The sequence below is a fragment of the Caloenas nicobarica genome, chromosome 15, assembly GCF_036013445.1.
Source record: "Caloenas nicobarica isolate bCalNic1 chromosome 15, bCalNic1.hap1, whole genome shotgun sequence".
NCBI lineage: Eukaryota > Metazoa > Chordata > Aves > Columbiformes > Columbidae > Caloenas > Caloenas nicobarica.
This window is the reverse complement of record NC_088259.1, coordinates 11,963,641-11,987,352: the sequence shown is the minus strand read 5'-3', so window position 1 is coordinate 11,987,352 and position 23,712 is coordinate 11,963,641. Positions and strand designations below refer to the sequence as shown.

At 42.1% G+C, this 23,712-nt stretch overlaps 1 protein-coding gene across 2 annotated transcripts in view; it reads left to right on the top strand.

Annotated features, from left to right (window-relative positions):
• The window catches only part of CDH4 (cadherin 4), a 431,673-nt gene that overhangs the window by 132,578 nt on the left and 275,383 nt on the right, over positions 1–23,712 (top strand). The window lies entirely within an intron of this gene.

The window sequence follows — 23,712 nt, the reverse complement described above, 5'->3', positions numbered from 1 at the left end:
TAGAGAAGAGAGAGGAGATGGAGCCTGTGGCTTCCAGTACAAGCCAAAATTCAGGTAAGAAGAAAGATAATTCACCCTTCCTGCGCTCTGCTCCGTGGTCTACACGGAGAGGACGTCATTTCCATCACTTGTGTGATGAGGTTGCTCCAGGGAGTCCCCCTTGAGGGCACTCAAATCTTCATAAATATCAAAATATACTGGATACTGCATAAAGGATTCCTTAGCACAGATATAAATACATCTGCTCCACATACTTCTATATGTACCCTTTGCATTATGTGCTTGAAATATCTGAAGGAATTATAATGGAGAAGAGCTAATTATAAAACAGATATTAAAATAGCTTATTCAGGTGATGCTGTTTTATTACCATCTCATTATGATTAAATAATTCCTATTAAGTTCTGGATCAAAGAGAATTTTCTCACAGGAGAGTTTACAGAGTAGTTTAATGGAGTCTATTTATTGTTTAATCCCAGGGTGAGTATTGGCTTTTATACTGGCATATTAACTTATTGTGACAATTCTGTGCAGTGCTTCTCTGTGAACCCTGGAGACTATAAGGGGGGATTTCTTCCTCATTTTTTAATTTTTATTTTATTTTTTATTCTTAACGTTGCTGTCCAGCTGGCTGCAGAATAGTTACTTTGCTGGAATATTTTGATCCAGAGCTCCTCTGGCTTTAAACTAACAGAACTGATATGAGGCTGTCTTAAGGCTTAGATTAAGAAAAAAATCTGCGTAACTTTTCATGTTGTTTATGCTGATAATTGGAAGGATAGAGCAAGAGGTTCTGCCCATCAAGGAGATAGGGAGCATTTGACATTAAAAATAAATAAAATCCCTACAGAACTGTGCATCTACTTCATATGCATGATGAATTCTTGGCACTTTCTTTTTCATTTCATTTGGGAGGTTGGTGGGGTTTTGTTTTGGGTTTTCGGGTGTGGGTTGTTGAGGGATTTTTTTTTTTTTTCCCTGCTTGTGAAACCTTCTTTTGGGCTGAAATTTCACAATTTTGCTGTTTGATGTGTTTAGGCAGCGTGACAGTCTCTGGCAATCTGGAGTTGCCACAGCCTGGCAAGGCTGGACACAAGATGGGGTGGTGATGGCTGCTGAGAAAATGCCATAAACAAAATTAACAAGTTAGAATCTTAAAAAGAGAAATCGGTGTAAAGGCTTAACTCAGATTAAGCAGAAACAGGAGCTTTCCCAAGTACGTTTGCACCCTGACATGGCACATGCCAGGGATCTGTTCCCCCCACCAGGGACGTTATTTACTTGACAGGTCGGTGACTTAAGGTGAAGAGTGTCCCATGTGGTGCCACTGCCAGTGTCATCCAGTGACACTGCTTTGCTCTGTGCTTTGTTTCACCCCCCTGCTGTCAAATAAGTGGGGTGTACTGGTGGGATTCAGGACCCTTCGGCTCCTTTGCCATAAATGGTGGTTTAACCCTCCAGTTTCTGCAATGACACGAGTGTGAGAAAATTGCCTTTTTCACATTTAATATATTAATTTTTGTAGTAAATTTCTTAACTTCTTAGAAAAAAAACAGCCTGAAAATGGGTGGTATAGATACATGAAAGCTAAAAAGCAGTTTAAAAAGAACCCAAGAGTTATGTATGTATCGTATTTCATTTTAAGTCACCGAAATGATTTTGAGGGGAGCTGACTCATGATGTTTGAGCACTTCAGGCTGAAACACTGGGCCTGGAACCAATACCACGTGATGGAGATGAACCGCCTTCACATGAAGAAGAGCTATTGAAATCCTTGGCGCAAACATTTCACAGTCATCTTGATCATTGGAAATGTTTGTACACATTTTTAATGCAGAATTTCAAATGTATGTGCAGTTTGCTCCATTTGGTTCATAAGCTGGGAAACAAATATGTTTTAATGGAAAAAAAACTTTTAATGTGTTTGCTCTATAGATGAATTTGTCGGGGAATAGATTTTGCCTCGCTGTTTATGCTCCCCATTTCTGAAGATCTGCTTTCCCTTACTCCCTGAGGAGGAAAGGAATTATGCACTCATTTAATTTTTTTTTTAATTGAAGATTGCAGCAAGGAGACTGTTTAACTGTCATCAATTTGTTTTCAGTACAAATTACTCTTTCATCCTATGTATTGCTGTTACAGCTTGGTGTTTTCCTGTTGCCCAAACCCGGTAGTGAGGATAGCCAGGCAGAGGTTTGCGTCCGTAAGTCTTGCTGCATCCGTAAGTCTTGCTGCGTCCGTAAGTCTTGCTGCATTGCTCTTCTCCGTGCAGGACACCTGCCACCCACATTTGCACATGCAATGACTCAACCTGCTCGTGCACTTCCCTTGACGTGGTGACACTAATCAGGGGCAAGGCTGTGTGAGCCGGGGGGAAGTGCCACACGCTGCTGGGAGACCCTCGTTTGATCAGGAGTCCTGTGTCGCTGTTGGATTGGCTTCTTCAGAGCAGAGCCAGCTGGAATACAGCACCGCGGTTCACAGTTAATCTTCCAAACAGGGCACAAAATGAAAACTGAAGCCAGGCAGAGTTTCCGCAGTGAAAACGTTTTCAAGCTGTGATTGTACTCCAAGTAACATTTGAACAACTGCTTTGTAACTGCAGCTGCATGATGAAGGCGACTGCAGGACACGACATACCTCTACAGCATAAGGCAGTAGAATAATTTCATAGCTCTCCTGGCTTACCTTAGGAAAGCCCTTGTTTGCTTTCCTGTGTAGGACAAACCTGTGTGGTGCCCATTTTTTTTCTTTTTCCACTTTACTAAAGATAGCATCCTATGTGCTATTGAGATTTAATAAGTTAGATGTGCAGATGTCTGTACTGCAGTGTCATTGTGAGGGCCTGAGCAAATTTAGAGCAATAAGACATACCTCGTTAGCCACGTCTTTGCTCATTTCTTGATTAATAATTTGTATATTGTGTTACTGAAATCAGTACTGTGGACATAGGCTCCATCTTCAAGACCAGCCCTAGCTCCTCCTGTTAGAAGAAGTGCATCACTTTGACTCAGGGCTTGATTATGGGCTGTTACAGGTTTTGCGTGGATGTGCGCAAGTCACTGTAGCTTCTTGGGGATCTTATTGTGGAGCAAACCTCTCAGAAGACTTCCTTGGTTGTAGATAAAGAAAAGAAAGTGCCTTTCTTTTGTGTGTGTGTCCTGGTGTGGGGCGATACGTGCTGGAGGGTCCTTTGGGAGGTGTTCTGCATTCAACAAAAGGCTTGGAACATGCTGATTAATTAGTTGTCGTACTTTGGATAAAACTTTGCTTCCTCGAAGAATTCTGATTAGTTTTCACCTGGAGCAAGTGCATTAGCTCCAAAACCCCGTGTCAGAACAAAACCTTTCTCTTCGAATGAATCCCAAGGGAGACTCAAGGTTTCACCGAGTTCTGCTCTGGATACCCAAAACTGGAAGTTATTTAGTCAGTGCTGAGGGCCCCAAAATATAAGTGCCTTTGCAAATCCATCTTTTCACCTTCCTTTGCTGTCGATTCAGAGCCATAAAAGCGTAATTGCACTTTACCTCCCAAGGGTGTTGAGGAAATAAGTGTCTAGTAATACTGCAGACTGATGCTGTGGGACGGGAGCTTTAGGGTGGCCGGTGGGAGCGGGATACCTGGGAGGGAGCCTGGAGAGAAATAAACCTCAAATTGTCCGGAGAGAGGATGAGGAGAAAACTCCTGGCAGCTGAGATGAAGAGGACCACAGAGGCCCTGTGACTTGGCAGGGGCCGAGGTTAATACTTGCTGAATAGAGCTGGAATTGGACGTGGTAACTTACTTTCCCTCACATCACTTGGGGAAGCATGATTTTTTTTTTTTAAAGGAGGATTTAGATAAAGTTGCTTATTAGTAAAGTGAGGATTATCCAGGATTTTAAAGTTTGTTCTTATCTGTAGTGTTGTTCAAGTGTGCAAACTTGAGGATGTTTCGGTCCTTCATCATGGATCTTCAGCTGTACAAAGCCACAGCCAGTCTTACTGGACTGAAACCTGTCTATAGCTTGAGGGCTTTTACAGCTGTGGAGGATTCATGGTAGAACGGGAAGAAAAAGACCTACAGAATTTGTAGAGAAGAGAGTAAAATTATAAGCCAGAGCATCTTTCTTGTATTGTTCTTTGATTCTTTTTTTTGTCTTTCTTCTTTCAGCATCAAATGGATTATTGCAATGTTAAAGTGCATGAGTGAAATAGGCCTTTCTATAATTTGAACATTTTCTTCTCCCTTGAAGTGTCTTTCACAGAAATGATCAAATCCTGACAACTTCTCCCCGCGCCCGCTTTGCCATCGTCAGTCACTGCGTGTGCTTGACATCAAAAGGCCCTCGTGGCTGTGCAAGCTCCGAGAAGTCTCGCTGCTGCTGCTCTCGTCTTGCCATCGCGTGGAGCTCTGCCCTATGCCGAAATAAAGGCAGGGCCCGGTGGATGTGTCCTCATTCCCCTCCTGAGCGATTCTGTGGCTGTCTGTGTCGTACAGCAGCTCTTCGGAGGTGGGAGTCCATCAGGACAGAGTTTCCAGCACCCATCTGTAGCGATGGAGGCTCGGACGCAGCAAGAAGTCATCGGTGATGGAGCCCAGGGCAGGGTTCAGCGAATGGTGCGGCACGCTCTGTGACGGGTTTATGGGCTGATGTGGCATTTGTGGTGTCCCATCAGGAAATTCAGCTGACAGTCCCTTTCTGCCTACAAATTTAGCTGCATGAATAATTGATTTCCCAAGTTGGCAACCAAAGCAGAAATATATCTCTGTTTGGATTGACATGCTTTCAAATTTTCCCCCCCCATCTCTCTTTCTCCTCATTTGAAATGGAGGAAAAACAAAAAAAAGAGGGCAGAAGAATAAAAAGCCAAAACCAACAAATCCTGCCACCACCCTCCCCCTTTTGGGCGCGGGAAAGGGGGGAAAGTTTTGGCAGATGAATCCTTACGTTTGACCTGATACAGGATAGCTCATTTCCGACACTTGTGGGAGAAGCGGTGAAACGCTAAACTGAAGGAGCAGAGCCATAGGATGTTGTGCTTGAACAATCTCTTCATCCTCACCTCTGAGCACAGAGTTCGAAACATGGAAGTTGCCAACTCGCCTTCAAGACAATCTCACATCTTGGGTGATCATCCTCGTTCCCACATCCGTGAGGATTTGGGAGGAGTAGGTGCTCACAGCTGCTCCTCCTGCTGCTTTTCTGCTTAGATAAAATAATCCTGTATTCATTGAAGGGCTCTGGTGTCTGGTTATGTTGTCTCTGGGCATATCTCAGTGGGTTGAGCCTCTCTTCTTGGAGCTGTTCCATCCTGCACTGAATACTGAGATAAGAATTCAGCCGTGTTTAAGGGGCACATTTACCATTCGCTCAAACATTTTCAGAGTTGTACTAGCGACGTATTCGGGCTCACATCTCCCATCTGGCGGGAGAGCGCAGGAGTTACCAGTTCTCTCTCAAATGATGTGATGCGCAGGGCGGTGTTATTTTAGCCTTGGCAGCAAAGCGAGCCACAAAGTTAGGAAAAACCAGGAAAAGGGAAAACAGGAATGTGTCTTTTTTTAAGCTGCAGCTCCTCCTGCCACAGCTGCTGTTGCAGGAAAAGCTGGTTTTGCTGCTCCCAGACTGTCTCTTGCCCAGGGGGTTATGTGGATGCCCCAAAACGCAGCCGCCGTGCAGAAAATCCTTTTTTCTCACTCCCAGCCCTCACCTCACACTTCTGCTTCTTGTCTCTCCCTCTTTCTTTAAGAAGAACATAGTGGCAAAACCGTGGCTGTCTTGGCTGTGTTGTTAGCGCCCTTCCACATATATATAATTTCCGTCTGGTACATTATTGAGTAGGCATCTCGTGGGGCAGGAAGAAAATATCTCAATTTTTCAAGGTAGAAAAAGAAGGTGAATTTCTTTCTTTCATATGGCATAACCCAACCAAGTGAATATTACACTGCCACAGCTGTTCAGATACCTCTGCTCGATACGTGACACTTGTAAAATGAGAATTTTTTAGAAGGATGACTTGAATTCTGTTTCCTTGCAAAAGACAGAGTAAGCTTGGATTTTTGCATTTAAAAAAAAATACTCAGCCTAGTCTTAGATTGATTTAAATCCAGTCTGCTTCACATAAAGAAATGCATGAGAGTGGAGGCTGATGGGTGATTTTTTTTTTTTTTTAATTGCATTATTTTGTGTTTCAGCCTTATTATTCTATTTCTACTTCCATCTGGTAATATCGATTTTTTTTTTTTTTTTTTTTTTAAGAAGAGTTTGTATTTCGTATTACATACAAGTGTATTTGCACTGTACTAATGTGATATTACTCTGTGGATTAGAAATACTATTTAGAGTGTTATTTGTGGAAATGATAGGTAGTGGGAATGAGCATACTGTTGTCTCTGCCGGCTGAACTAGTAGTGCATCCATCTCTAAAGAACATTACAGCAGGAATGAAAAGAGAAATGTATAAGCTGAACAGGAGATAAAATACAGTCAAAAATGGAGAAGAAAGAGTCTAGTCTGCTGATGGCAGAGTGACAAAGCTTATCCTCAGCAATGGTGAGAAATTAAATAATTTTCTGAGTTCATGAATATAATCTAGTTTTATAGAGGCAGCTACAGAGAATTTAGGTTGGGGTTTTTGTTTTATGTTATTATTACTACTTCCACTACTCCTACTACTATTCAGTCTTGCATTTTACCCTCAACTTCACTTCCTCTCTCTTGTGGTGTCTATTCATAAAAATAGAGTGTCTATAAAATGTCGTGTTCCCTGAAGATGACCTCCAGTATTTTATGATCTTAATGAAGCTGGTATGTAAGCCATGGATGTCTTTCAGTGTCCTGGAAACTGATCAGGATCTTGAAATAGTAATATTGTCCTACTTGCCCCAAATGCATTTTTTTCAGCTCTGTACAGCAGTAACGACGTTACATGCTCGTATGCCTAAATTTGAAAGTGTAAGGCTGCAATTCCTCAAAGCTTAAGCTTATGCTTAACTTTAATCATGTACTTAGCGCCATTCCTGTGCAGCTAAATGTTTTGACATGTGCTTTTGTCCGATTAATACCGATGGGTTTTAGGCATATGCTTCGAAATGCTTTGAATGCATGAAAGTTCAGCTATCAGTGAAATAAGTGATTTAGGGCGAAAGCAGTGCATGTTTTAGAAAATACAAATAGAAATACCAATAGAAAAACCCATGGGTCCATATACGCTTATCGTTGCAAAGATTGAAATGCATTTCTCTGTCTTCTTTCAGTTGTTATTTAGGAGGCTGATAAATTGGGGGCATGTTGTAATTTAGGCGGGTAGTGCTGCCCATCAGTGGGCACTGGGGCGACGAGCAGATGTTGCGCTGCTGATCGGAGAGTTCGCCTTCGCTCCCGCTTCTCAGCGCTGAAATTCGGGTCCTCTCTCGAGGCAGAACCAGCCAACAAAATGCAAGTGCTACCAAGTGAAGGTCGCCAGCAGTGTCCAGCAGCGTAACTTTGCTGAACATTCAAAATATGAAACAATGAATAAAACATTCCCTCAGTGAGGGTGGTCCTATATCATTCGTATTCCTAGGAGGTAGCAGTTGCTATGGCAACTCCTCATTTACTTGCCTTTTTTTTTTTTTTCCTTCGTATATTGATAATTATATTAAGCAGCACGTAAAGGCTGCTAGCTGGTGCAGAGCTGTACAGCTGTCCTGGAGCTGCAGTAAACTCTGTACCCTGCATTTTGAAAATACATCCCTTGTGTTTGCAGGTGGCGTGTGCTGCCTTCTCATCACAGTACGGACTGGCTGGTCGTGTAACCCAAAGCAATATGGTCAGGTTATGGTTGGACTCGATCTTAAGGGTCTCTTCCAACCAAAATGATTCTGTGATTCTAATATCGAACTGTATAATAATTGCGTGTCTTTGGCTGTGTTCATGTGGCCCTTCCCAAAGGTTTGCACAGCACCTGCTGGTTTCTCTTCTCATCTTGGTCCAAGACTAAGTGTTGTGTCTGGAGGTGTCCTCGGAGCTGTACCTGCCACCCCTGGTAGCTGCTTCTCTCTCTGCTGCGCTGGTGAATCTTACTCAGCCTTGCTGGGAATCGGTGGTGGGAGGAGAACGTGAAGTTCAAGTAGGAACCTAAAAAAAGGTGGAGTTGGGCTTGGGGGAGTTGTAAGCTGAGCGTATGTTTCTACATCAGCACTATCGGGTTTATAAAGCTGTGCCTCAGCATCGGAGCTTGGTGTCTGCTCCCTCTGAGGACTTGCCTTTGAATATGTTAAAGGAAAGCAGGGCAAACCAGCCAGCATCCACCCATCCTGCTCTAGACCAGAAAGCAAGTTCTCTGACTTAAGGGTGTTGTGTCTGCTCAGCAGTGTGTTTCAGCACCCCGTGTGAATAGTGGATGTAAGCAGAATTGTGGCATCTGTCAGAGAGGAGCTTGGCTTTCAGTGCAGCTTCTAACAGAGCCTGTGTCACGGATCTGAGACCTCTTTTTCAATATTTCATTTATGATTGTCTGTCCGTTATTTAAAAATCAAACAAACCCCAAACAAACAAACAAACCCCCCAAACAACAAAACAAAGAAACACACAAAAACCAACCCTGAATATAGATTTTGCGGTACAAGCGCTGTGCAGTGGCTGTGTCACATCTCCGGTTCGGGACTGGGGCTGGTGTCGCTCCTGGGACACCCGCACCAGGCAGGGACCTCCTGCCCTGGGGGTGGAGAGAGGACAAGGCACGAGGGACGTCGGCGATGAGCCCAACAGGACCCACATTCCATCCCAGTTTTCCGAGTGGGCTGGTCACAGGGGCTTTACCTCTCATTTGAAAGCCACTTGCTCTTGGTAAATATTCAGTTAATTTAATCCATGCCGTATAGTTATTTCTCCTTCATCTCTGAGTGCAAGTACCCATTGCCACAACATGATGGGGTGTGTAAAATTATTTTCTATATTCTCAGCATCATGGCCAAGTCAGCAACCTTAATTGCTTTGGCAGTATTCCAGTAGTACTGGAATTGAATGACTTTGGCATTAGCGCTGCGACTTCCAGTTGCACATAGTGGTAACCAAACAAACGAGATACTCAGTTTAAAGCATTTTGCCAATCTCCCGAAAGCCATTTTGTCTCTGTGCATCACCTGCCGTGAGTAACTTCCAAAAAGAAGAGGATTTGACCATTTTGCTTGCACAAAGTAACTTGTTAATTGTATGTATCCAGATACCTTTACAGTTTAAGAAGTTGTGGTTTCCAACTGAAACCCTCTCATGGGGGAAACAAAACAGGGGAGAGGGGGTGGATTTTCACCTGTCCATCAGAATTAGCAAATTATTATTAGAGAACTATTTATGATCTCTTTGGTGGTGGGATTTTGGTTTTGTGTTTGGTGGGGGGTGTGTGTGTGTGTTTGTTGTGTGGGGGGTTTTTGGTGGTTTTGTTTGTTTGCTTTGTTTTTTGGGGGTTTTTTTGGTTTTTTTTGTATCAGGTTGACTGATATAAAAACGGATGTTTTTTCTGATTGTAAAGTTTGTAGCAGTAAGTTTTAACAGGCGAAGATGATGCTGATTTCATCAGTGTCAGGTTCTTGTGTTACTTTCGCAGCCATGATACGTTACCCTTATGACAGTGTAAACACAGCGCTATTCTCTTTAATTTTAGTGATAAAAATAAATTGTAAAACATCTGTGATTTGTTGCTGCTAAGAAAAACAGCTATTTTAGTGAATGGCCTACTTACAGCTATATGGTAGAGTAATGCTAGACTGAAATAATTTCTTAAACATTGTGTGATTACAAGTAATCTTGGAAGTGTAAATTGGCCTTTTGTAATGTTTATTTCAGCTGAACTACAGAAATGGTGCTTTCTTTTACCCTAATCCTGTTACATTAGAGACACGAACACAAACCCATTTATTGTAACATGCAGTACTAATTTTTTACAATTGCTTGAATTATGCTAAATGGTCCTGTGCAGTCTGAGGAGCATCAGCGGAGGTTTCGACCTTGCTTCTTTCTGCCATCAGCAAACTTGAAATTAAAATATCAAGAGAAACAATTTCTGCAGCAAAACTGTAAAAGTTAATAAGAGTTGAATCTACTTTTGCATTCGTGTTCCTGTTAAGTCAGTTCTATTCACGTTTATATTTCTGAGGCACATGAAAAAAGTAAAGCCACTACTTTTTTGGTATCTTTGATGTAACAGATAAAAGAAAACAGAAAAGGTTTAAATTTCATTTCCTAACTGCATATTTAATTTGCTTTTAATACAGCAGGTATTGTATGTTAATCAGATAGAAGGTTACTGTTAAAAAATATTTATTAAGGATCAATTGGTGTGTGTCTGTGGCAGTTGTTGCCTGATGTATTTAGAAGGACCATATAGTACGGGCCAGGGGACAAATTCTGTGCTGCTTTCTATCCCAGCCACCTTTCTTTGATGTAGTAGTGGTTGCATTTTGCTAATTTTATGTTGTTTTGGCAGAGTTTGTTTTAATTAAAGTCAATGGATTTCTCACAGGCTGCTACTCGCTTCTCTATAGTCGTGATACAGGGAATTTACATGAGCTGAATGGGTCAGATATTAGGCTGAAAACCTGCTCATCTGTGCGGAGTTCAACGCTTCAAACGCTTCCATTTGTTTTTATAGTGTTAGTTCTGCTGACCAAACACAGGGAATGGCTATTTAAGCCTCTCTTCCATCCCACAGAATCCAGTGTGTGACCAGATGCAAAAAAACATCCAAAGTTACCAGGCTGGAGTAGTAAAGGAGAATAAATTTTAGATAACAATCTCTCTTTGCTTCACACCATTGAGCTGAAATAATACTGGGCTATAACATATCAAGCTGCAACTGATAGTTGCAACAGAATATTCAAAAGGAAACATGTGAGAAGACTTGGTAATGTGATAATATGTATTTTTAAGGATATATGCAGAAAGGGAAATTGTACTCATCACTATCTTGATCAATACTTTCAACAAATCATAATAAATGCTACTTACTGCTACTTAGCGGAACATAATTAGTATTCAGTAAACCAATATTAAAATGTATGCTATGCTTTAAACTGTTTGACTGTATTAGCATTTAAATACCCTATTGTGTATTTGCTATTTCTCCTCTTCTTATAAAACTGTATTCTCCAGAGTTCAAAATGATTAATTTCCTTTAGAATAAGTACAATGCACGGATTTAACAATTCCTTGTATTTAATAATTGCTCAGTAGCCAGGCTTATTATTTTGCATAAGCACTTGGGTGCAGAGTCATCCAATATTAGGTCAATCATGCTAGTAGCAAAATTTGCCCGTTCTGGGCTGGCTGGGGAGGACGAGGTTTCCACCGTGCCAGCACCCTCCACATTCATTTCACATGTCATCTTCATTTTCTGCCTACGAGAACAATTGACAGCTGGATCAGGGGCTTGACACGTCTTCAGAGAGCTCTGCCCTCCTTGGCATTTGCAGACAATACTACAGCTCTGTCTGACAAACAAAACCTTTTTTTTTTTCCTTTTTTTTCCCAGCAAACTGACTTTCTCTTCTCTCACTTACAGCTATTCCCTCCCATGCCCAAGGGGCATCAAACTCCACCAACATAACTTGGGCTCCACGTTTAGCCCCTGCAGTGTGATGAAGGACTTCCCTCCACCGTGATAATTAATCGAAGTATTTATGGAAAGTCTTGTATAACTCTCGGAAATTATATCCCCTCTTTGTCTCCCCCCCATATAATCCAACCTTTTTTACCTCCCGCAACTGTGAATAAGTTATTAAATACATGGCAGCCGAGCTGGTAAAGTGATTTACATCCTGCTTGCAGGGCCAGCCTTGAGTATGATAAGTGTGCCTGTCTGAAAGATGGAGCTAAAAAGGAAAATTCTCCAAAAAAAGGTGGTGAGGCAACTTTTCTGTGAGCAGAGGCTGTTGAGAAAATCCGGTAATAAAAATGAATGCGGAATTTGGCTGGCTCGAAGGCAGTTGATTGTGCCTACGGGGTATTTTTGGGAGCTGCTGAGTTTTCCATCTCTTTATTGTGTTCCCTGGGGTGGGGATGTGGCGGCTGGAGCTGCCCCGGCCGTGGGGACCCGGCACCTCTTGGTGCTACACGGGGCTGAATGTCCCCTCTGCCTCCGAGCATCTCATAGCTCTGTGCAGCGAGAAAGGGCTTTAAACTTGTTTTATGGGGAGGGAACTGAGTCCTTTTGAGGGATCGATGTGGAAAGCTGGGCAGAATTCTGCAGGCTTACAATCGGAGGTAAAAATGCTGTGATTTTATTTTGGCAAATCTATCCAAAGCAATGTCTTTGCTGTTTGCCGTGTAGGTGTTGCTCTGGTTGAAGTTTGGAGATGAGGATGTTTCCTCATTCCTGCTGTTTCTAGGGGTGGGAAAGAGAGCTGTTTCCCCACTTAAATAAAAATGTGATTCAGCTTTTTAGCTAGACACAATTAGTAATTTTTAGGACCAGTTTCCAAGCTCAGCATTTTTTTTAAAATACACTAAAATCCGTCTTTTCTTTGATCCAGACGTCGGAGCAGCTGAAAAGAGAATTAGGGATGCGATTTTTAGAAGGAAGGAGTAGGCTCAAATAAAGCCACAAATTTATTAAGATTATACTATAAAGCATTTTTTAGAAGGATGATATGTGTGAGTTAGGGTGTTTCTGCTGTATGATGACACAGGTCGGTCTCTGTTCCTGTGCTGGGCAATTCATTTGTGCCCTTGAATTCTTCACCTCTCTTGCCAGATGGGGAAGACACCATAGGGGGAAATCACCGCTCCTCTTCTCAGAGGTGGTTTTTTTTTTGACTACTTATCTGCATAGGCCTCCAGGCATAAGTGATTTTGTATTAATCTTCCCCTGAATGACTGAATATTCAACTTGTGAGTCTGTACCTTTCCAGGCAGTATCATTCATGTGCAATTTTCTGCAAACAGGACTTGTGGCTGGTGAGTGGGGATAGCTCAGAGCCGTGGTGTCCTGGAGATGCTGCCCAGGGGAGATGTTGGAGAATGAGGTTCCTGGAACACCCTGGTGAACACCAACAGAAATTAAGGTTGTAGATGAGTGTGGAAATGTTTTGCTCATGTTTCTTGAGAGGTATTTCTTCCTCGCTTGCAATCCGATCAAATCTCCTGCCCTGCTACAGGATATTCGCTCTTATGTGTTTGTGTGGCGAGGATATGAGACTCCCTGCTCAGATAAGCCTCCGAGTTTGACTTTGTGAACTGAAAGTGTAACTAAAACCCACCCATGGCCTTGCAGTAATATTTTGGTTTTCATAAATACAGGCTTTCTAGCCTGTGTCAGTCTGTGCTGATGAGAGATGGATAGCTGTGAACAAGCCTGCAGTCTGCTGCAGGTGGAGTATCGATAAGTACTTGGAGAAGCACCATGCACCCTTCTTTATCAAGGGGATTGCATCTCTGATAAGGAAAGGAACAATAGGAGTTGGATTGATATTTGATTTGAATGAGAGGGATTTCTTAGATCCTTTGGTCTAGGTAGGAGATGAGGGATAAGCCTTACAGAAGAATTGCATGTGGTCTCTGAAATACCCAACAAAACTCTGGTCCCTCTCTCTGTGGGCTGCCTAGCTGAGAAACTCAGCCCCGTGTCTTGTGTGGATAAAATTGCCATCTAATCTGTCTGAACTCTCTCTGCTTTCAGAAAACATGTCAGCGAGGTGAAGATTTAAATCAGGCTTTTAAATTCCACTGGTAGTGATAAAAACACATTTCACAACACTGCATTAATTGGTGAATTACAATTGATTTCCTGTAGAAGCACGTATTATGTTCTCAATAATACCACATGACGCACCATAATTAGTATTGTTATGGTGAATTCTGAATTAATTACTAAAGTCTGCTCCATATTTTACTGCCTCTGCTTGGGTCATTTGCACCTCTGACAAGTGTTAGTCCTTGCTTTTGCATTTACTTCCACTGTGATCGTAACGACTGTTAACTGAGGATCTGCTTAAATGAGGTCTAATATTGTGGTTTATGAAAGAAAAGGTTATTCAAAGCCCATGGACTTTTTAAAGGTAGTGAGACCACACGGGTACTGTGTGCGTTCCTGGGTTCACCACTGGCCTGAGGTTTATCCGAACTGTTGGTGTGATGGGGAAGGGTGGTGACCCCTTCTTGACTCTATGTGTCCAGTGCCCATATTGAGCCCTGCGATTTATACAACTGATTTACTTGCATTTACAAGGAATGGTAAGTGGAAGAGAGCAAAATGGCCCCAAAACGCTAAGAAAGCTGCATGTTGGTGTGTTGTGGCTGTGATGCACCCACCCTGATTAGTAGCATCTGAAGATCGTACCCAGTGTATTATAGGCAGTGGGTAAGGATGGAGGCAAAAGATTATTATGCATCAGAAATACTAATGATTTTTGTGGCTTAATTGGAGATGTACATGTTTTCTGTCTATCGAGCAATGGCCGTTGGTGTGAGAAAGGTTACTTTGCCCATTTTCCTCTCCGTGAATTGTTTTTATTTGAGTTCTTCCTCACCTCTACCCTATTTACCCTCACCAGTGAAATACTAGTGAAATATTCTGTATTATAACATAAAGTTGTTTTTCATTCCCGTTTTTCCTATGTATTTTCTACTTAGGGTCTTTGAGTTAAAAACAAAACAAGAGAAGGCTTAACAAATACAGTGACTTCATTCAAAATGACCTAGATTGTGAGAGTCTTTAAGGTGGAAAATATATGGAGCGTTCACTGAAGTATACGTCAACTTAGGAAATATTTTAAAGACCATAAAGCACAGTACCATATAAATAAAATATTTTGGGAGTCATGTTCACCAGGCAAGCTGATATTTGTAATAATAAACAAATATAAACATGGCGTTGAGATGCTTCAGAGGTCAGTGAGTAAGATTTCTGTTCAGTTTACAAATGGAGCTGGTTTTCTGTAGCAAAATGAGGTCAGACAGTATCAGTTTAATGGCAAGCAAGGTCCAGACTTGGAGGAATGTTTATTCAAGAATGTTATGTCCAAATCAGGCTCAGCTTTGATGAGCTAACTTCAAATATGAGAAGCTTAATGATGAGTGATGTGGCATTAATTTTAACTGTTAGAACAACATTGCATTTGACTAAGGAAAGAAAATAGATGCCTCATGAAACAACAAATAGGATCATTTTATAAATTAGCCATTGATTTTATGACATACATATGATAAACTTACAATGTTAATCATTGTTAACCATGTTGAATGAAAGGCACTGGTCTTCTCTCTGAAGAAAGAAAGTAAACCACAGTTGTTAAACGGGAATCAAAATCCATACAGGTTTTTTTGGGTTTTTTGTTTGTTTGTTTTTTTGAAAGACTGTACTGTAAAAAAATAAGTATTTTTGTCCTGGCAAGACTGTGTAGCGAATTAAAATTTCTGATTTAAAAAGGTGAGAATCTTATTCATTATGAACTTTTCAAAAGAAAACAAGTCAGCTAAAAAATTCAGAAAAAGGCCCCAAACTTCTCATTGGCAGTGGTCTGTAACATGTGGTTAGTGGATATTCGACGTTTGGTTCTTCTCTGATAAATGCTTGCAATGATCAGTGAAAGACCCTATGTACTTCCTTCAGATATTCTGTATTGATTATGATCTTTTGTAATACTTCACACTGTTGTAAAATCCCAGTATCTGATTCCATTTATACTTGACATTGCAAATTCTGGTAGTTTTTCAAAGATATTTTGGAGGTAGTGAATAGAAAAAGGTAAAAGATGTATTGGGCTATTGAGAACTTGCAGAGCAAAAATGCAGAAGAATCTTCACCGTGATAATGTGTTATTACATAACAAAAATTTGATGTCAAGACAGAAATCCATCTTTCTGCCGAAAGTCTTGAACTAGCTATAGCTTTTTTATTTTGTTGCTGCAGCAGTCAGGTTTATTGATGTAAAATCAGGCTCCTGGACTCGGTCCTCAGTGTTCTTAAACAGAGACTCGTTACCTCGTTACCTTTTAGATCTTTGGTACCAACATCAGTGTATAAGACAAGGCCAATATATTTTAATTCCGTACACTCCAGCATGCCAATGTTCTGTTCTCTCCTGTGGTCCGAAGTGGCACTAAGCAGTGCTGGTTTATGTGATGTGCTCATGCACTGTTAAACCTGTGAAGGATCTCTAATTATAGGCGGTAATTAGTATAAGGATTTTTATAAATCTTGTAAGTGTATCTGTATGTATGTGAAAAGAATATAATGTTGATCAAATATGCATCAATATTTTTAAAGGAAAATTCCTCAGCCTTCATGGTTTGCCGCATTGATAGGAGTTTCAGCCACAACAACTGATTTGGGCTTGAGGTGAATTAATGTTCTCATCCTTTAAGGGAAAAACAAACAAACAAGCAAGCAAACCAGAACAAACTCCCAAACCCAGCCATTTCCAGCCAATTTCTGTTTTCTCTCAATCCCGGGTGAGCTGGGGAGACTTGTTGACATTTGGATCTCCACCTGCTGATCAGCCGGCTCTGCTCCCCAGCTCGTGTGGGACACGAGAAGATATCTGTGGCGGGTCCCGTGGTTGCAGAACCCCGCGTTGTGGTCCCGTGGCTGGAGAACCCCGCGTTGTGGTCCCGTGGCTGGAGAACCCCGCATTGTGGTCCCGTGGCTGCAGAACCCCGCGTTGTGGTCCCGTGGCTGGAGAACCCCCCGTTGTGGTCCCGTGGCTGCAGAACCCCGCGTTGTGGTCCCGTGGCTGCAGAACCCCCCGTTGTGGTCCCGTGGTTGCAGAACCCCGCGTTGTGGTCCCGTGGCTGCAGAACCCCCTGTTGTGGTCCTGTGGCTGGAGAACCCCGCATTGTGGTCCCGTGGCTGCAGAACCCCGCGTTGTGGTCCCGTGGCTGCAGAACCCCGCATTGTGGTCCTGTGGCTGGAGAACCCCGCGTTGTGGTCCCGTGGCTGCAGAACCCCCTGTTGTGGTCCCGTGGCTGCAGAACCCCGCATTGTGGTCCCGTGGCTGCAGAACCCCCCGTTGTGGTCCCGTGGCTGCAGAACCCCGCATTGTGGTCCCGTGGCTGGAGACCCCCGCGTTGTGGTCCCGTGGCTGCAGAACCCCGCGTTGTGGTCCCGTGGCTGGAGAACCCCCCGTGGTGGTCCTGTGGCTGGAGAACCCCCCGTGGTGGTCCCGTGGCTGCAGAACCCCCCCGGTTCTGTGCAGGGCCGGCATGGGGTCCCGGGGGGTGTTGCTGCAGACGGACGGAGCTCCCAGCCCTTCTGCTTGGGCTTGCAGGAGGTGACACGGCTGCCGATATTAATCCCTGGCTTTAAGATTACTGCTTGTAACAGGGAAACCAGTTCCATGTTCTCAACAGATGGCAAATGTTTTCATCTACTTTTTTTTTTTGCTAAGTAGGTTTTATCCTTAACAGTTTTTTATATTATTTCTACCAAATTTTCTTGGCCGCAAATGCTGTGTTTTTATTTCATTTTGGTTCGTTCTTGGCTATAAAATTCATCTTAAATAATGTGGGTTATGCTTGTTTTAATTTTCCACTATCATTTTAACACTGGCAGCTTAAAGTATATTTATGATGCAATCCAGTGTTGGAAAATGAGCTGTAATATACATTATACTCAGTTTCCTACAATGTAAAAATATCTTTGCAGTTATGTTCTAAGCAATAACTGTCCTTAGGGGCTAAAAAAGCACATGCAGTTTACTTTGTTTGTTAAAGTTAATCATCACAACTCAAATGTAAACTTAAAAAGCATTAAATGCTGAGATAAAATGTAAGGACTATTTTATGGTTTAAAACCATGAAAGATAATACAAAACATTTTATGGCAAAGGGAACTTTGTATTTCCTTTTGCCGAAATATGCTTTAATAACTGACGATCAAACAGACTCTTGCGTTGGCCACATCTAAAGCTACAGTGGCAGAATATAAGATTAGACGCAGCGAACTGCACCATTCTGGCTGAGTGGCCAAGCGAGGAGGAAACTGCTGAATTCCCCATTTTCATCCAAACGACTTGTTACTTTTCATGCTCTTTGCCCTACGTCTTATCTCCAATCCATTGAGAACATAAATTTCGCTGTTGCTTTTTATTTATTTATTTAAAGTATACTTTGGAATTGGAGAGAAAACAGCAGGAAGATGGAACAGAGATTTCACTTACCTTGATGTTTTCAAGCCACGTGTGAATTTCCAGGGCCATGGGTAGAAACCAGCTGGCCAAGCGCCCATGTGGCGCTCGCAGTGTTGGGCAGCCTCCTCTGGCTGGTTTCCTGCATGATTCATGACTCTTTCCTCAGTATAAATAATTCGAATTCTGCTTCTTGCTGAGAGAGTTTGACTAACGTGTCTTCAGAATGGGCTCAGTCCTGAAGTGGGGAAATAACCAGCATTAAAAGCAATGCCCTTTTGGTCAGGACTGGCAAGTTGTGTGTCACAAAATACTTTATTCTTTGGAAAGTTCTGCGCAGATCAACTGTAACGAGTAAAATAGGATACACGTGTTGGCTAAAATAAATATAAAATAATATATGAGAAAAGGAGGGGAATACTCTTTCTCATTAAATGACCTCATCAAGTAGGATGGCACTGTTAATGTGGTAGAAGGAATATTTCCCATTATTAAGTATATTCGTATGACATGAAATGTATGAGACTGAAAGCAATTTATATGTAACTTACGGAATAATCGATATTGATTTGGAATGAAGAATGCTATAATCTTGTTTTTGAAAGATTCATACAACTTGCAATTGTATGAAAACTTGATTCTATTACACCTTCCCTGCAGCAACGGACCATAAAGATTGATTATACATTAAAAGCAATATTTGAGTGGAAAAATATGCTACACAGGTTTTCAACTGTCTTTTCTATGGCTGCTTTTGCTTTCTCCTTTCAGATGTGCCGGGCATGAATGTTTCTAAGAGGGGCCCCAAGCACACTTAGACCCTGGTAGTGTAGTAATACCTAATACTTAGATAGCGGTATTACACCTTTGCAGCACTATACAAGTGATTGAATTCATTCTCAAAACACCTTTGAAAGAAGAACTCTTTGAATATTGCATATGAAAAGGGATTAACGAACAATCATATCTGTAACTTATTCTTCATTTTTCAGGAATACTTGTTCAAACCAGTTCCTGCTTGCAAGGTGGTTCATGAATAAGGAAAACATTTGTAAATACTCAAGCAAAATGCGTTATATGCTCAAGTGTTTGCATCGGAAGAATTTGATTGCTTTGAAATACGTTTTGGAGATCAGGGAATGAAAGCGAATTCTAGTTCAAAATGTCACCAACACATTGTTCAATGTATAAACGATATATACTCAAAGTAGAAATTCTGGCAAGCAGTATATATGGGCAGCTTTGGCTGGTATTTGGTAGCACATGGACACATTTTATTTGCTGTATCTTGTGCTTCAGAATCTGTGCATTTATTAACTCTACTACAAAACTTCCCCAACACACAAATAATGCTGGTTTTTGCCTTGAAAAGCTTATCTTCAGAGTGCGGAAGAGAAATGTATAATGATTCATTTTTCAGCCAACTGGAAGTAACAGTTCTGGGAAAGGCGTCTTTTGTGTCTTGCTGTTTTGTGGGTTCTCGTTCAGGACGCTGATGATGGAACTGAACCATCGGTGCTGCTTGTGGTGCCGGTGCCGAGTAAACCACAGCAAGGAAAGGCAGCAGTGATGGTATGAAAAGCTGCAGGATCTGCTATGAGTAGCTTATCATATAATAGTTTGAGTTGGAAAGGACCTTTCAAGGTCATCTAGTCCAACCCCTGCCATGAGCAGGGACATCTTCACCCAGGTCAGGACATTTTCACCCAGCCTGGCCTGGGATGTCTCCAGGGATGGTTCATCCACCACCTCTCTGGCCAACCTGGGACAGGCTCTCACCACCCTCAATGTAAAAAATTTCTTCCTCATATCTGGCTTGAATCTGCCCTGTTTTAGTTTAAAACCATCACCCCATGTCCTCTCACAAGAGGCCCTGCTAAAAGGTCTGTCCTGATCTTTCTTATCAGCCCCTTTTAGGTATGGAAAGGCTGCAGTAAGGTGTCCCTGGAGCTTCTCTGCCCCCAGTTTGCGGTTAGTGGTGCTGGTTCCTCCAGAAAGTTATCTGGGTGTCTGGGAAGGCCTTGTTTGGGGCTTCTCCTGCCAACAAAAGTCACTGCTTGGGACGGTCTGTTTGATGAAACAAAGACAAATAATTCCTTTAATGTTCTACTAACTTTGAGAAAGCAGCACGGCGATACTCCAATTAGCACACCACAATAGGGCTTTCATTTCTCTCACTTTGAGCGCACATACCTTCTTTTACTACCTCACTGTATTTGTCAGAGACAGTTTTTGATGTCTGTCTTTTTTTTGAATCACTTCCAAATTTTCCGTGCGTCTGGCACTTGGTAGGAGTTCCTGCGCAATAGGTATGAGCAGACCTACCATCTGAAATCTGTCCAGTTTTCTCCAATGCTTTATCAGTTTGTTACAGGAAAAGTCACCCTTAGGGGCTTGTGTGTAAAATAGTTCATTTCAGCGTGTGGAGTAGGACTGTTGCTTCCTTTCCAGCACTCAAATACATCTTTATTTATGGGAAAACCTGCACAGAAATACGGCATCTTTACTCCACAGCAATCCTCTGGCCGGCGCTGGGGTTTTGGTTATTTGTTGTTGCTGCCGAGTTGGTGCAAGTTTCTAGGTAATTACTGGGATAAAACATGACATTAGCTATTGCCACGTAATGTGACAGCTGGTCTGGGTCACTTGTACCAGCAGTGGGTGGAAACAGAGCTGGTGTGCAGGAGGCATTGCCCATGTGTTGAGGAGGATGAGGGTTGTTTAGTAACTGACGCAAAAAGAGGTGGAAGCCCAAAGTAAATGTGGAAAGCTTCCAGTATCACTAAGATTGCAAGCAAGAAGAGATTTGTACAGACAAAGCCTGAATTGAGAATGTGCTTGGGAATTGTGCTTGTTCTCAAGACTTGAACTACAACGTTTGCTTCCCCTGCTATTGCAGCATGTTGGCTGTTAAAGTTCATTGGTATTTTTCCAAAGAAATCCTGATGACCAGTTGCTGTGGGTTGGGCTGTACAGTTGCTTGAAGCCACAGTATCAGATATTTGAGAACATTTGGAGTCCTAAATGTAGTTAGAGATGTCTGTTTGTAGTGGACCAGAATTTTGCATGGAGGTTGGTAGACACTGGGGAAGCTGTTTATCAGGAGATGCTGTTTTGCTAGGGCTGGGTTCAGAACTTGACCCTCAGAGATCTATTAGCCACACAGAAACAATGCTACAGAGGAGCTATGTTGCCATAATGGTAATTCCAAACAGATTTCAAGCTGTGACCATAAAATAGTTTTCAAGGCGGGCTAGGTGTGATTTTTTTTTTTTTTTTAAATGAACTTTTCTGACACGAAGATAACTTCCTGATTTTCATCTTTTTAGAAGTCCATATCTTTCATTGCATTAAATTCCTGAAGAGTTTTGTCTTTTAAATTCAAATGATGTGTTGTCTTGGAAATAAATGCATGAATGCCAAAATAAATAAAAGAATATCAAAGAATAATAAGAGTGAATGAGGCAGACATCACTGCAAACGGGGAGCAGCGAAGCCCTGATCATTCCAGTGCAACATCCCTAAATTCGCAGTGTGACTGTACGTACATTAAGTTAACCAAGCTTGTAAGGTTTGCAGGATTGAGATCTGACTTAATACTGTGTCACAGAAGTGCATAATTAAATGCATAGACAAATTAAAACACATATGAGAAAGTAGATTAAAATGGAATTGAGTAAACAAGAATTAAAAGTGTCCCCAAACTAATACTGTTGTGTAATTCTTAATTGAAAACAGTTAGGAACCTATTTTTGGATGTGTAGTACCGTATCTAAGCAACATGTACCCATTCTTTATAGGATATTGTAATCAGAGGAAAGAAGATTCTCTTCTTTGAAAGTGTAAAATGTCTTCATACATTTTCCTTTATTTTTCAGCTCCCTGAAACAAGGTGACTGCAGACGGTTGCTTGCTGTTATGGTGCAGATGGTTTTGAAGACACTAAGACAGGGGTCAAGGGACTGTAGTTCTGGCTCTGATAGGGACTTTCCAGGTTACCTTCAGCAACTTACTTCCATCTACTTTTATTTTTTTTTTTCCTTTCTTCTCCTCTGCTCTGTATAGACCCAGGTTAGGAGGGCACGGCTTCCTGTGGGGTGTTTGGCTGGTGTGTACTGTACGCTTGGCTCTTGTCCTAAGAGTAGTTCTTGCTGTACTCTATTAGTATGGGAAATGGTATTTAAAATTACTGTTGTACTAGAGCAAAGCTCAGCTTCATTCCTTCGTTACCTTTACCAGTAAAAAGTGGTTTTTGTCTAGGATCTTACAAAGTAACATTATCATTGTCTTCCCTCTATGGCAGCAAAACCCTACTGAAATTGGGAGAACCTCAAGTCAAAACCAATAGAGACACATTGCTTAGAAAGACTTGGTCCTCATGTTTTAGTGAAAATAGGCACCATTCAGAGAGTCTGGACCTGTAAAGATGGGGCTCCTTTCTGCTTTGTATGCACAAAATCTCCATGATAATCAGGTCAGTGCAAAAACTCACCTTCAAAACCACATCAGGAGAAGGAAAATAAATAGCACCATCCACAGCATAGCCACAATAGCCGGGTCCCGAAATACCAGCTTGTGTTCTGCAAGCCCACCAGCTTTTTGACATTTTTAATCTTGACAATCTCTTTTTTTTTTTTCCTTTTGTTGGAACAAAAATAAACCTATGAGAAGAGATGGATGTTGTCATGCTGATCTGAGGCTTGAAAAATGTGAGTTGGCTGAAACGCAGTTGTGGGGACTCAGCTCTTGCAGCGCGAGGATGGTCCGGGCTTTAATCATTCTCTTCCACCACCTCTGCGCGCCCTCCATTTCCTTCGACAGTCTGTTCTGAGCGACCCAAAGCCAAAAGCGATATTGTAGTGCCAGGCAGTGAAGTCGCAGGGATATAAATTATATATCAGGCGAGCTCTGGCTGTACTATAGAGAGTACTATAGAGAACATGTACAGTAACGGTGTCTAGCGAGTCACCTGCCTATAGCACTCAGCAAAGTGCTGTCCTGGGGTGGCTGTCACAGCCTTTGGAGGTGTTTGTTTGGCAGGACACTGACCCCAGGCTCCGGGACTAATCTCTGGTCAGTGACCATCTGCTCAATGCAACCCAAACGGTGAAGCACTTTTGTAACTGTCAGGGATGACCCGGAGAAGCTCCTGGGGGAAATAAAACTCTCAGCCGCTGTTTGGAATACTGATAGCCGTCATTTAGCGTGGGGCTGCAGGAAACCAAATTACGCCTGCGCTCTGTGCCTCGCTGCTCAGCAATATTGTCAGTTGGAAGGTAAGTCTTGATCAGTCTGGGCTCAATTTTGCCACCTTTTGTTGTATTGAATTATGCTTCTTAATGGCAATAGTCACCTCTAATACAGTGATGTGCATTGCTCTGTAAGAAACTGCAGGCATGGGATGTGGTGTTTTAAGAAGAGTTTGTGTGTTTTCTTGCCTTCCTTGGACTAGGCTCTGATCTGAGTTTTTATGCAAGTCTGGAGTTATTTCTTCAAAGTGAAAGGTATTGTGGTCGTTTCACTGTGGTGCAAACATGCAAAGAATCTGAGTCATTGGAAATCATTGTAAACGGAGGAGAGATTGACTTGTCCACTTCTCCAGTTTGCCATGGAGGCAAAGCACAGAGG